This window comes from Sapajus apella, unplaced genomic scaffold (genome assembly GCF_009761245.1).
Source record: "Sapajus apella isolate SASKATOON/1434 unplaced genomic scaffold, GSC_monkey_1.0 scaffold47, whole genome shotgun sequence".
NCBI classification, from domain to species: domain Eukaryota; kingdom Metazoa; phylum Chordata; class Mammalia; order Primates; family Cebidae; genus Sapajus; species Sapajus apella.
The window spans coordinates 4,802,261-4,815,294 of NW_022436987.1; the positions used below are offsets into that span (position 1 = coordinate 4,802,261).

General features: G+C 44.8%; 1 protein-coding gene and 1 pseudogene across 6 annotated transcripts in view; one reads left to right on the plus strand and one right to left on the minus strand.

Moving 5' to 3' along the window:
- Positions 1 to 587: 587 nt before the first annotated feature.
- Positions 588 to 13,034, plus strand: part of ZNF143 (zinc finger protein 143) — a 76,765-nt gene continuing 64,318 nt past the window's right edge. For 3 of the 6 annotated variants that reach the window (XM_032240712.1, XM_032240711.1, XM_032240708.1), the window contains exon 1: positions 588 to 699. The gene's annotated coding sequence lies outside the window, so the exon portion shown is untranslated. The remainder of the gene's footprint in view (positions 700 to 13,034) is intronic. The other 3 variants (XM_032240707.1, XM_032240709.1, XM_032240710.1) reach the window with 1 other exon arrangement.
- On the minus strand, positions 2,888 to 3,897 carry LOC116525114 (annotated as a pseudogene).

Genomic DNA, 13,034 nt, shown 5'->3' on the forward strand with positions numbered 1-13,034 from the left:
AGCATACAGCAGCTCTGGGTAATGCAGAGCCCTAGCCCAAGACCAAGGGCCTCGGCCAGCACTCAGAGCCTCCAGGGAGAGGTCAAGTCTCTCATCCTGTCCTATTCCTCCCTTCGACTTCCCTCCCAAAGGGCTGCTAATCAGCATTCAAGAATCGCTACGCAAAGGCCTTCTGGTCTGCAGAACGCACTCCAGCAAGCCCATCAGGAGAATCAAGGCCGCCTCCTCGCCCCTATGGGGAAGATGGCGCCCGTCACCCTTTCTCCCTCCCGGGTAATCACAAGGACCAGCCTCCCTCCCTCGCTACAAAATGGCGCCTCCCGCTGGGGCCCCAGAATCGGTATAACTCATTTGTCAGTGAGGCGGTGTCGGTCTGGGATGAGCAGTCTTGTCAACCAGTCAAACACAGGAGCTTTGATTCTGCCCTTTGCGCGAGCCACTGAGGGGCGGGCTGTAAAGCCAGGTCTGGCTGACGTCAGATGAGGGGGCGCCGCTAGGGCGGTTTTCTTTCACGTTGACGGAATTTGGGCCAATGGAAAGCCGGAAGCCTCCCTTGAGTGATGTAATTACAGCCCAATGGAAGCTGGGGGCGGGCCTCAGATAGACTATGCGGGTTGCGGGGCCTGGGGGCCGGACGGCTGTTTCCTGTCCTGGTGCATGGTGGTCGGACGAAGGAATTGTTGGAAAATTTTCTCGGAGGTTCGTATATAAATGTGTTTTTACCCAGTGTGCATTATTCTCCGCCAGGCCGCCGCCCTCAGCGCGGCGGCGCGGGCCCGCTTGGGCCCGGGCTCCGGCTCCCACTGCTTAGCGTTCGCTGCAGGCCTTGCCGATTTTACGGGCCGGCCGCGGTAGCGGCGCCTGGGCAGAAGCGGAGTTTATTAATAACCCACGGCCGCCACTCTGGGCGTCGGAGCTTTTCTCGCTGAGGACTCAACCTCCCCCCCCAACTTGTCTCTGAGCGATGCGCCCCGTCTGTATCCCTCTGGGGACCGCCAAGGGGAGGGAGTGAAAGAGGGGAGGGTGGAGCCCTCGGGAGCCTGGCCGCGTTTTTCGGCCTGATCTCCCCGCGAAACGAGTCCCCAGGCGCCGCCGAGGCAGAGTTCCGCCGCCTGGGACGCCGGGCCCACGGGCCGCACCAGGCCGCAGCGGGGGCGCCGGCGGCTGGGCTGGCCCAGGCCCTCCTAAGACCCCGCCTGCCGATCCCACCTAGGGCTACCCTCCCACCCTTATCGTGGGCAGATTTGTTCTTTCATTAAAAAAAGTTACTGAGGCCTAAATCGAATATTAGAAATTTACAGTTTATCATCCTCTCTCTTCTCCAGTTTTGGCCAAAAGAGTAAACAAATTCTTTTAAGTCACTTTGAAACAATGTGGAACGTGAACCAGTTTTTATTCCTTCCCCTTTTGCTTTTTGACATTTTTTTCCCCACATAATAACGAAGTTAAAAAGAAGAAAGGATACCATTGCCAGTCCATTATTTGTTTAAAATCAGCTCCAGCCTTTGCTTTGGAAGTGTCTAAATCAGCTGGTGTAGTCAAGTGGGGATGTGGGGAGAAATTGTATGTTCGAGGTTGTGGTCAGTTTTGTCCTGAGTCTTACTAGAAAATAATTGTGTTTTGCTGTAGTTGACTAAAACGGTACTTAGTGCTTTTTTCCTGCTGAGTTTGTAGAGCCAAGTTTACGTTTAATAAGAAAATACGTGATAAGGAGATCATCCAAAAGCACCCATAAGATGCATAGCTAATTTTGACTGTTTGGAAATACTTTTTTTTTTTTTTTCCTTAATTACTAGTGTCCACTATTTGGAAATTCTGTGATCAGTCAGCTGTCTGCAGATAATTTGAGTGCCTTTTTTTCCCTTTGCTGATACTCCCATTTATTTTTTAAAATGTAATTCTCATACCTTGCAGTTCACCCATTTAAAATGTGTAATTTGGTTTGAGCAACCTAGGGAGACGGCCCTCCCCAGTTTCTACAAAAAAAAAAAAAAAAAAAAATTTTTTTTAAGTGAAATCAGCATGTGCCTGTAGTTCCAGGTACTTGGATGCAGATGTGAGAGGATCGGAGTTCCAGGATACAGTGAACCATGATTGTGCTATAGCACTCCGATCTGGGTGACAGAGAGAGACCTGTCTAAAAAAAAAAAGTGTATAATTAGTTGAATTTTAGGCCTGACGTGGTGGCTCACTCCTGTAACCCTAGCACTTTGGGAGGCTGAGGTGGGTGGATCACATGAAGTCAGGAGTTTGAGACTAGTCTGGACAACATGGTGAAGCCTGGTCTCTACTAAAAATACAAAAATTAGCCGGGTGTGGTGGTGTGCGTCTGTAACCCCAGCTACTCGGGAAGCTGAGGCAGGAGAATCGCTTGAACCAGGGAGGTGGAGGTTGCAGAGAGCCGAGATTGTGCCACTGCACTCCAGTCTGGGTAGCAAAAGTGAAACTCGGTCTCAAAGGAAAGAAAAGAAAAATGGAATTTTAATGTCTTCAGAGTTGTGCAACCATTGCTACAATCAATTATTTTACAACTTATCACCTCAGAAATAAACTATTTCCATTAGCAATTACTCCCCATTTCCTCTCAGTTCTCCTGTCCACCCAGGTACTAGTTTGTACATTTGTCTATTCTGGACGCTTCACATAAATGCAATCATATAGTATGTAGCCTTATCCAGGGTCATTTTGTTGTAACATATATCAATACTTTATTGCCATATAATATTTAATTGTATGAACATAGCACATTTTATCCATTCATCTGTTGATGGACATTTGGGCTGTTTCTACCCTTTGCCTACTATGCATAATGCTGTGAACATTTTTTTTTTTTTAAGGCTGGAGAGGCATGTTTAGTCTTGATAAACTTACATAATAAACTCTTAGGACATTTGATTCCAAAGTGTATGTATGAATTGGCTTGACATAAATATAAACATAAGGGCAGTTTAAACATTGGCATTAATTTACATGAGTCAGTTCAAGGTCAGTGACTGGAGAACTGAATTAAGAGAAACCTGAGGTCAAAAAAACTCTTCGGGAAGCAGCCCTGTAACAATGTACCTTTGAAGATGGGGGCTGGGGGGCGGGGCTACAAATCCACTATGAATGAATACCATTAAGCAAAGGATGTACAGCATCCATCAACATCTGTTTCAAAAACAGCCTGTTTCTAAAATGATACATCTCTTTACAAAGTAAACATTACAGTGTTAGTAACTATAGAGACACCATTGGGATGAGTTCTAGATCCGCTGCTGACTTCCATGAAGCAGCTGACTTCCGTGGAGCAACCGTGGGCCATGGCTTAAGTCATCCATCTTAATCCTGTGGCTTTAAGAACATCTTCTTTGCTTTAATCGGTTGTACGTCTCTATTTTCATCTTCTTCATAATTGGCATGGTCTCTCTTTCTGGCAAACTTTTTCCCAATTGTCCCCACCAAAGTCTCATATTTTCTAGCCTTCTCTTCATCTGACACATGGAGCTCCACTGTTTCATCTTCAACTTCTACTGCTTTGTGCTTAGCATTCATCTGAAGCATTAATTTTCTTTCTCTGCTCTGGCAAATCCAAGTACTGGTGCTCTTAACTAATAATTTTCTTTTCTTCTTCTAGTTGTTTCTTGGTTTTTGAGTCGATCCCCTTTGCATAAACTTCATCCGCAGCGATTCTTGGACAATTTTGTCTTGCGCTCGGCCACGATGGGGGCCCCTGGCCCTGCTGTGAACATTTGTACAAAAGTTTTTGTGTGGACACAGGTTTTCATTTCTCTTGGGAGTAGAATACCTAGGAATAGATTTGCTGGGTCATGTGGTAACTGTGTTCAACCTTTTGGGGTACTCTAAAATTTCTTCAATGTGGCTGCACCATCTTTACATTCCTACCAGCAGTGTGTAAAGGCTTCCAGTTTCTCCACATTCTTGCCAACACTTGTTATCATCAGACTTTTTGATTATAGTTTTCCTAGTGTTGATAAAATGGTGTCTCTTGTAGGTTTGATTTTCATTTCCCTGATGGTTAATAACGTTGAGCATTTTTTCTGTGCCTAGTGATCACTTATAATCTTTGGAGAAATGTCTATTTGGATCCTTTACCCATTTTTAAGTTGAATTCTTTGTCTTATTATGATTGGATTGTGAGAGTACTTTTATATGCTCTAGATAGAAGTCCGTTACCAGATACATGGTTTGCAAAATGTCCATAGTCCTTTGCTATGTGTTGGGTTGTTGCTGTGAAGTAAGGGTTCATTGTGTTCTTAATAGAAAGATGGCCTGGCTGGATTGAACTGTCCCTCTACTACCTGGTTTCATTTTTAAAATAAATAAAGAACCACTCCACCCTCATAACATAGTTGCATTTCTGGAAGATAAGCATTGAATTTTTAAATGTTCATACAAGCATGTACAGATATCTGTATAAATTTTTTAAAACATGAATGCAATCATATGGTATATTCTGCAACTTGCTTTTTCCCACTTACAACATATCTTGGACGTGTTTCCCACTGTTTCAAATAGATTGATCTCATTCTTTTAAATACCTACATGTTTCATTTAGGGATGCCCTATATGGATGTGTATGTATATGTGTGTATAGATACATTTTTAAAATCGTTTGGCTTTTTTTTTTTTTTTTTGAGACGGAGTTTCGCTCTTGTTACCCAGGCTGGAGTGCAATGGCGCGATCTCGGCTCACCGCAACCTCCGCCTCCTGGGTTCAGGCAATTCTCCTGCCTCAGCCTCCTGAGTAGCCGGGATTACAGGCACGCGCCACCATGCCCAGCTAATTTTTTGTATTTTTGGTAGAGACGGGGTTTCACCATGTTGACCAGGATGGTCTCGATCTCTTGACCTCGTGATCCACCCGCCTCAGCCTCCCAAAGTGCTGGGATTACAAGCTTGAGCCACCGCGCCCGGCCAATCCTTTGGCTTTTTAAAGAGACTGGGTTTCAATCTTGTCACCCTGGCTGGAGTGCAGTGGCACGATCTCAGCTCACTACAACCTCAACTTCCCAGGTGCAAGTGATCTTCCCACCTGAGCCTCCTGAGTAGCTAGGACTACAGGTGCACATCACCATGCCCAGGTTTTTAAAAAACAATCTTTGTAGGCCAGGCACAGGGGCTCATGCCTGTAATCCCAGCACTTTGCGAGGGCAGGCCGGTGGATCACCTGAGGTCAGGAGTTTGAGAGCAGCTTGGCCAACATGACGAAACCCCGTCTCTACTGAAAATGCAAAAATTAGCCGGGAGTGGTGGTGCATGCCTGTAATCCCAGCTACTCTGGTGGCTGAGGCAGGAGACTTCCTTGAACCTGGGAGGCGGAGGTTGCAGTGAGCTGAGATTGTGCCATTGCACTCCAGGCTGGGCAACAAGAGAGAAACTCTGTCTCAAAAAAAAAAAAAAAAAAAAAAAGGCTAGGTGTGGTGGCTCACGCCTGTAATCCTAGCACTTTGGGAGGCCGAGATGGTGGATCACCTGAGGTCAGGAGTTCAAAACCAGCCTGGCCATCATGGTGAAACCCCATCTTTTTAAAAAAAATTTTTTTAAAAAGTTTGTAGAGGCAGTAGTATCACTATGTTGCCCAGGATGTGGATGTCCAATACTTAACTTGTCCTTATTGATAGACAAATAGGTTGATGATTATTTTTCTGCTATAAATAATACCTTAGTGAAACTTGCACACTTCCATGAGTGAGTGTTTAATAAATTCCAAGAATTACCTGATTGAAGATTTGCATTTAAAGTTTTGATTGGTAGTGTCAAATTGTCCTTTTCAGAGTGTGAATTTTTATTTTCACAACACTGTTTTAATGACCTGTTTTCACTTTCTTATCATGGAATGAGTTTCTTAAAAGCAAAGACAACTTCTTTTTTTTTACCTCTCAATATCCCTGATAAGGAAAAAAAAAAAAAAGGAAATATCCCTGACAGCATGCACATTGATATGTGTGTGTGTGTGTGTGTGTGTGTGTATTTAGGAGTTTGACCATGGTGAAGGTAAGGACCTAAGGAAAATAGAAGATGAAATTAGAAAGGTAGGTAGGAGCCAGATTGATGAGTAGCCTTAATGTCAGATTAAAGAATTGAACTTGGCCAGCACGGTGGCTCATGCCTGTAATCCAGGCAATTTGGGAGGCCGGAGCAGCTGGATAACTTGAGGTCACAAGTTCAAGACCAGCCTGGCCAACATGGTGAAACCCTGCCTCTACTAAAAATACAAAAATTAGTCTGGCATGGTGGCGGGTGTCTGTAGTCCATGTTACTCGGGAGGCTGAGGCAGGTGAATTACTTAAGCCTGGAAGGCGGAAGTTGCAGTGAGCCAAGATCACAGCATTGCACTCTAGCCTGGGCAGCAGAGCAAGACTCTGTCTCAAAAACAAAAACAACCTCTCTGCCTCCCCCAAAAAAATTGAAGTTAGTGCTACAAGCAGTATGACTATAAAAGATTAAAGGGAAAGCCAGGCATGGTGTCTGATGCCTGTAATCCCAGCACTTTGGGAGGCCAAGGTGGGCAGATCACTTGAGGTCAAGAGTTTAAGACCAGCCTGAGGAACATGGTGAAACCTGATCTCTACTAAAAATACAAAAATTAGCCAGGTGTAGTGGTGGGCATCTGTAATCCTAGCTACTCAGAAGGCTAAGGCAAGAGAATTGCTTGAACCCAGGAGGCAGAGGTTGCAGTGAGCCAAGATTGTGCCATTGCACTGCAGCCTGGGGGACAGAGCAAGACCCTGTCTCAAAAAAAAAAAAAAAAAAAGTATGTGTTTATTACATAATAAGAATAATGCTAAATGGCCTATAAGGAAAATTAATTTGCTAAATGTGAATTGAAAGTGATCATTGTGAAGAATTTTTTTTTTTTTTTTGAGACGGAGTTTTGCTCTTGTTACCCAGGCTGGAGTGCAATGGCGTGATCTCAGCTCACTGCAACCTCCACCTCCTGGGTTCAGGCAATTCTCCTGCCTCAACCTCCTGAGTAGCTGGGATTACAGGCACACACCACCATGCCCAGCTAATGTTTTTTGTATTTTTAGTAGAGACAGGGTTTCACCATGTTGACCAGGATGATCTCAATCTCTTGACCTCGTGATCCACCTGCCTTGGCCTCCCAAAGTGCTGGGATTACAGGCTTGAGCCACTGTTCCCGGCCGAGAATTTTTGACAATTTAGGAAAATTTATAAAAATGAAAGAAGCTGAATACAAAATGTTGTCTATGTGATCATTACAATGCTATAAAAATTATGTATGTATATGGATAGCAAGGGCTAGAGAATAAAACCAGGAAAAATGAAAATATTTGATTTGTTAAGCTATAGGGACTTATTTATTTATTTTTGAGATGGAGTCTTGCTCTGTTGCCCAGGCTGGAGTACAGTGGCACAATATTGGCTCACTGCAACCCCCACCTCCCAGGTCCCAGTTTAAGCAAGTCTCCTACCTCAGCCTCCCAAGTAGCTGGGATTACAGGCACGAGTCACCATGCCCAGCTAATTTTTGTATTTTTTAGTAGAGACGGGGTTTCTCCATGTTGGCCAGTCTGGTCTTGAACTCCTGACTTTGTGATCCGCCTGCCTCGGCCTCCCAAAGTGCTGGGATTAGAGGTGTGAGCCACTGCATGCAGCCTTTTTTTTTTTTTTTTTTTTGATGCCTCTCTGTGTCACCAGGCTGGAGTGCAGTGGCGTGAGCTCGTCTCACTGCGACCTCTGTCTCCCAGGTTCAAGCAATTCTCCTGCTTCAGCCTCCTGAGTAGCAGGAATTATAGACATGGGCCACCATGCCCAGCTAATTTTTTTATATTTTTAGTAGAGACAGGATTTCACCATGTTGGCCAGGATGGTCTTGATCTCCTGACGCTGTGATCCGCTCGTCTCGGCCTCCAGAAGTGCTGGGATTACAGACGTGAGCCACCACACCTGGGCTCAGTATGATATTTTTGAGAATCATAGTTACTGTGTGTATAGTAGTCCATTTCTCTTTTTTGCTACGTAATATTCTGTTGAATGGATTTGTTACAACTTGTTTATTATTTATTTATTTTGAGATGGAATTTCGCTCTGTTGCCCAGGCTGGAGTGCAATGGAACGATCTCGGCTGACTGCAACCTTTGCCTCCCGGGTTCAAGTGATTCTCCTGCCTCAGTCTCCTGAGTAGCTGGGATGATAGACGCATGCCACCACCCCTTGCTAACTTTTATATTTTTTAGTAGAGATGGGGATTTCACCATGTTGGCTAGGTTGGTCTCAAACTCCTGTCCTCAGGTGATCTACCTCCCTTGACCTCCCAAAATACTGGGATTACAGGTGTGAGCCACCTAACCTTGGCAACTTTTTTATTCTTTTACTGATGGATTATTTCCAGTTGGACCTATTAACATCTGTGGACATTGTTGTACAAATCTTTTTATGGAAGTATATTTTTATTTCTTTTGGGTAGATAGCAAGAGGAGTAACCATTAAATTTTATGTAAAAGCGGCAGTTTCAGTAGAATTAAGGACAGAAACCAGATGGTAGTGGGAAATCATGAAGTATTCTTAGTAACAACTTTTAAAGAAATCTAGCTGTGATAAGGAGGAAAAAGAGACTAGTAGCTGAGTGAGAGGTGAGATTTTGCTTTTTTTTTTTGCTCCTTGTGTTGCCAGGCTGTAGTGCAATAGCATGATTTTGGCTCACTGCAACCTCTGCCTCCCAGGTTCAAGCGATTCTCCTGCCTCAGCCTGCCAAGTAGGTGGGATTACAGGTGCCTACCACCATGCCTGGCTAATTTTTGTATTTTTAGTAGAGAAGCGTTTTCACCATGTTGGCCAGGCTTGTCTTGAACTACTGACCTCAGATAATTCCCCCATCTTGGCCTTCCAAAGTGCTAGGATTACAGGTGTGAGCCACTGTGCCCTGCTGAAATTTTGCTTTTTTTTTTTTCAAGACAGGGTTTCACCATGTTGGTCAGGCTGGTCTTGAACTCCCGACCTCAGGTGATCTGCCCACCTTTGGCCGCCAAAGTGCCTAGATTACAGGCATGAGCCACTACGCCTGGCCTGAAATTTTGCTTTTTTAACTTTACTTTTGTGGTTTTTTGTGTGTGGATTTTTTTTTGTTTTTTTTTTTTTTTTTTTTTTGAGACGGAGTTTCACTCTTGTTACCCAGGCTGGAGTGCAATGGCGCGATCTCGGCTCACTGCAACCTCCGCCTCCTGGGTTCAGGCAATTCTCCTGCCTCAGCCTCCTGAGTAGCTGGGACTACAGGCACGCACCACCATGCCCAGCTAATTTTTTGTAGTTTTAGTAGAGACGGGGTTTCACCATGTTGACCAGGATGATCTTGATCTCTTGACCTCGTGATCTACCCGCCTTGGCCTCCCAAAGTGCTGGAATTAAAGGCGTGAGCCACCGCGCCCGGCCCTGTGTTTTGTTTTTTATTTTTAGATAGATTTTGGCTCTTATCGTCCAGGCTGGAGTACAATGGTGTGATCTCGGCTCACTGCAACCTCTGCCTCCCAGGTTCAGGCGATTCTCCTGCCTCAGCCTCCTGAGTAGCTGGGATTACAGGCATGTACCACCACACTCTGCAGATTTTGTTACAGATGGGATTTCTCAATGTTGGTCAGGCTGGTCTCGAACTCCCAACCTCAGGTGATCTGCCCACCTTGGCCTCCCAAAGTGCTGGGATTACAGATGTGAGCCACCACACCCGGCCACTTTGTGTGTGTGTGTGTGTGTGTGTGTGTGTGTGTGTGTGTGTGTGATTCGGTTCCAGTGCAACACTTTTGTTTTTTAAGTTATTGTTGAGAAGGAACTGGGAGAAACAGTGGGAAATTGTTTGCAGAAGATGTCTCTGGGAACCCTAAGGAGAAAAGACAAATGAAATGCAGACAGCAGTTTGGAGGCATTAATCTTACCTTGTAGGAAGGTAATATGGTAGGAGAAAAGGAAGAAATAATGCAAACAGGTGATAGGTTTGTTTGCAGGGAATTCCTCTCTGATTTCTTCTATATTTGCTGTGAAGTTGAGATGGGGTACTGACCTACACAAACAATTACTTCTGAGTAGTGGTATATGTTTTAACTATCCATGTTTGTTGCCCTATTTCAAGGTACTTTTAGGACAAGATCTACTTTAGTAGAGGTGTTAAGAGTTATGTTGGGGCCGAGTGCAGTCGGGGGGCCTAGGCGGGCAGATCACAAGGTTAGGAGTTCGAGACTATCCTGGCCAGTGTGGTGAAACTCCCTCTCTACTAAAAATACAAAAAATAAGGTGGGCATGGTGGTGTATGCCTGTAATCCCAGCTGCTTGGGAGGCTGAGGCAGGAGATTTTCTTGAACCTGGGAGGTGGAAGTTGCACTGAGCTGAGATCACGCCACTGCACTCTGGCCTGGGAGACAAGAGTAAACTCCATCTCAAAAAAAAAAAAAACACTCATGGGCCAGGCGCGGTGGCTCACACCTGTAATTTCAACACGTTGGGAGGCCGAAGTGGGCAGATTGCCTAAGGTTGGGAGTTTCAGACCAGCCTGACAGACATGGAGGAACCCCTTCTCTACTAAAAATACAAAATTAGCTGGGCATGGTGGTGCATGCCTGTACTCCCAGCTACTTGGGAGGCTGAGGCAGGAGAATAGCTTGAACCTGGGAGGCAGAGGTTGCGGTGAGCTGAGATTATGTCATTGCACTCCAGCCTAGACAACAGGAGCAAAACTCCGACTCAGAAAGGAAAAAAAAAAAGAGTTGTGTGTCAGGAATTCCTTCTATAATTTTCATAATTGTCTATGCTTTACTTTCCTTACCTATGACAAGATGAGCAATTTGTGTGATAAAAGAGTAGCATATACAGTGTTCATCTTGGGGGTAGTAAAGTACAATCTAGCATCATAATTTTGAAACAATATGCTTTTTTTTTTGAGATGGAGTTTCGCTCTTGTTACTCAGGCTGGAGTGCAATGGCGCGATCTCAGCTCACCGCAACCTCTGCCTCCTGGGTTCAGGCAATTCTCCTGCCTCAGCCTCCTGAGTAGCTGGGATTACAGGCACGTGCCACCATGCCCAGCTAATGTTTTGTATTTTTAATAGAGACGGGGTTTCACCATGTTGACCAGGATGGTCTCGATCTCTTGACCTCGTGATCTACCCACCTCGGCCTCCCAAAGTGCTGGGATTACAGGCTTGAGCCACCACACCCGGCCCAAAACAACATGCTTTTTAACAGAGCAGCATCAGAAATGATGTTTGGAATATGTCAGAACCTCCTTCTTTTCACTGCTACATCTATTCCTCATATTCCCTAGTCTTGCTGAAAGCAAACCAGGACATGCTTACCAAACTGCTCTGTGGATAGGGTTCCCTTATTAAGCCATGTTCATTAGTGCTGTTTTATTGAAGTTTAAGAAGGGTGTTTTTAGTTCTTATTCACATGAATAGTTCAGTTGAGATCAAACTATCACCAAAATATACCTGCTGGACCTAGATGTTCATTTCCAAAATCTTGTCTCTGCTCTCAGCTCTTTTTTGACAAGTATTTTTAGCCTTAAGCCTGGTAGGTCCTATCTCACTTGTCACATCAAAGGTATCAGGCTGTACCTGCCTGCCAGCCAGTTTCATATATTCAGTTTCTGAATAGTCGTGGAACTGCACAAAGCCTTCAAGTTTCAACATTTCACCCATCCAATAGGATATTCTACTGGGCCAATTAAAATTTGCAGTATAAATTCTTTCCTCATAGTTTAACCCTTAGCATCTTATGGAGTCTGTGAGAACTCTACCTCATTTGCCAGCACATTCTAATTACTCTTTACTTCACTGAATGATTTTTTTTTTTTTTTTTTTTTTCTCTGAGACAGAGTTTCGCTCTTGTTACCCAGGCTGGAGTGCAATGGCGCGATCTCGGCTCATCGCAACCTCCACTTCCTGGGTTCAGGCAATTCTACTGCCTCAGCCTCCTGAGTAGCTGGGATTACAGGCACGCGCCACCATGTCCAGCTGATTTTTTGTATTTTTTAGTAGAGACGGGGTTTCACCATGTTGACCAGGATGGTCTTGATATCTTGACCTCGTGATCCACCCGCCTCGGCCTCCCAAAGTGCTGGGATTACAGGCGTGAGCCACCGCGCCTGGTGTGATTTTTTTTTTTTTTTAAGAGAGGGGGTTTCACCATGTTGGTCAGGCTGGTCAAGAACTCCTGACCTCATGATCCGGCCACCTCGGCCTCCCAGAGTGCTGGGATTACAGGCATGAGCCACCATGTCTGGCCACTGAATGATTTTTAATTAATGGATCATGCTTAGATTCTGATTATATTTAAATATAATTCAAGGCTGGCTGTGGCTTGTGCCTATAATGCCACCTACTCAGGAGGTGGAGGCAGGAGGATCACATGAGCCAAAGAGTTTGAGGTTGCAGGGTCTGGCCACTGTAGTCCAGCTTGAGTGACAGAGTGAGACTTGACTCTCAAATATATGTTTGCTGAGCACAGTGGCTCACACCTGTAATCCCAGCAGTTTGGGAGGCCGAGGTGGGTGGATTACCTGAGGTCAGGAGTTCGAGACCACGCTGGTCAACATGCTGAAACCCTGTCTCTACTAAAAATACAAAAATTAGCTGGGCATGGTGGCAGGGCACCTGTAATCCCATTTACTGGGGGAAGTAAGGCAGGAGAATCACTTGAGTGCAGGAGGCAAAGGTTGCAGTGAGCCTAGATCGTGCCGTTACACTCTAGCCTGGGCTACAAGAGCGAGACTATCTCTTAAAAAAAAAAAAAAAAGTATGTATACATATATATATATATACACACACACATACACATACACACGCACACACAAATATACACACTACATATATACACATACATATAACATGTTTATAATATAAAACTTTATAAATGTAAAATATATTTATAAATATATTTTTGCATCAATTGTTCAGTTAATAGTTTTATAATATATAATAAAATATAAGGCCGGGCGCGGTGGCTCAAGCCTGTAATCCCAGCACTTTGGGAGGCCGAGACGGGTGGATCACGAGGTCAAGAGATCGAGACCATCCTGGTCA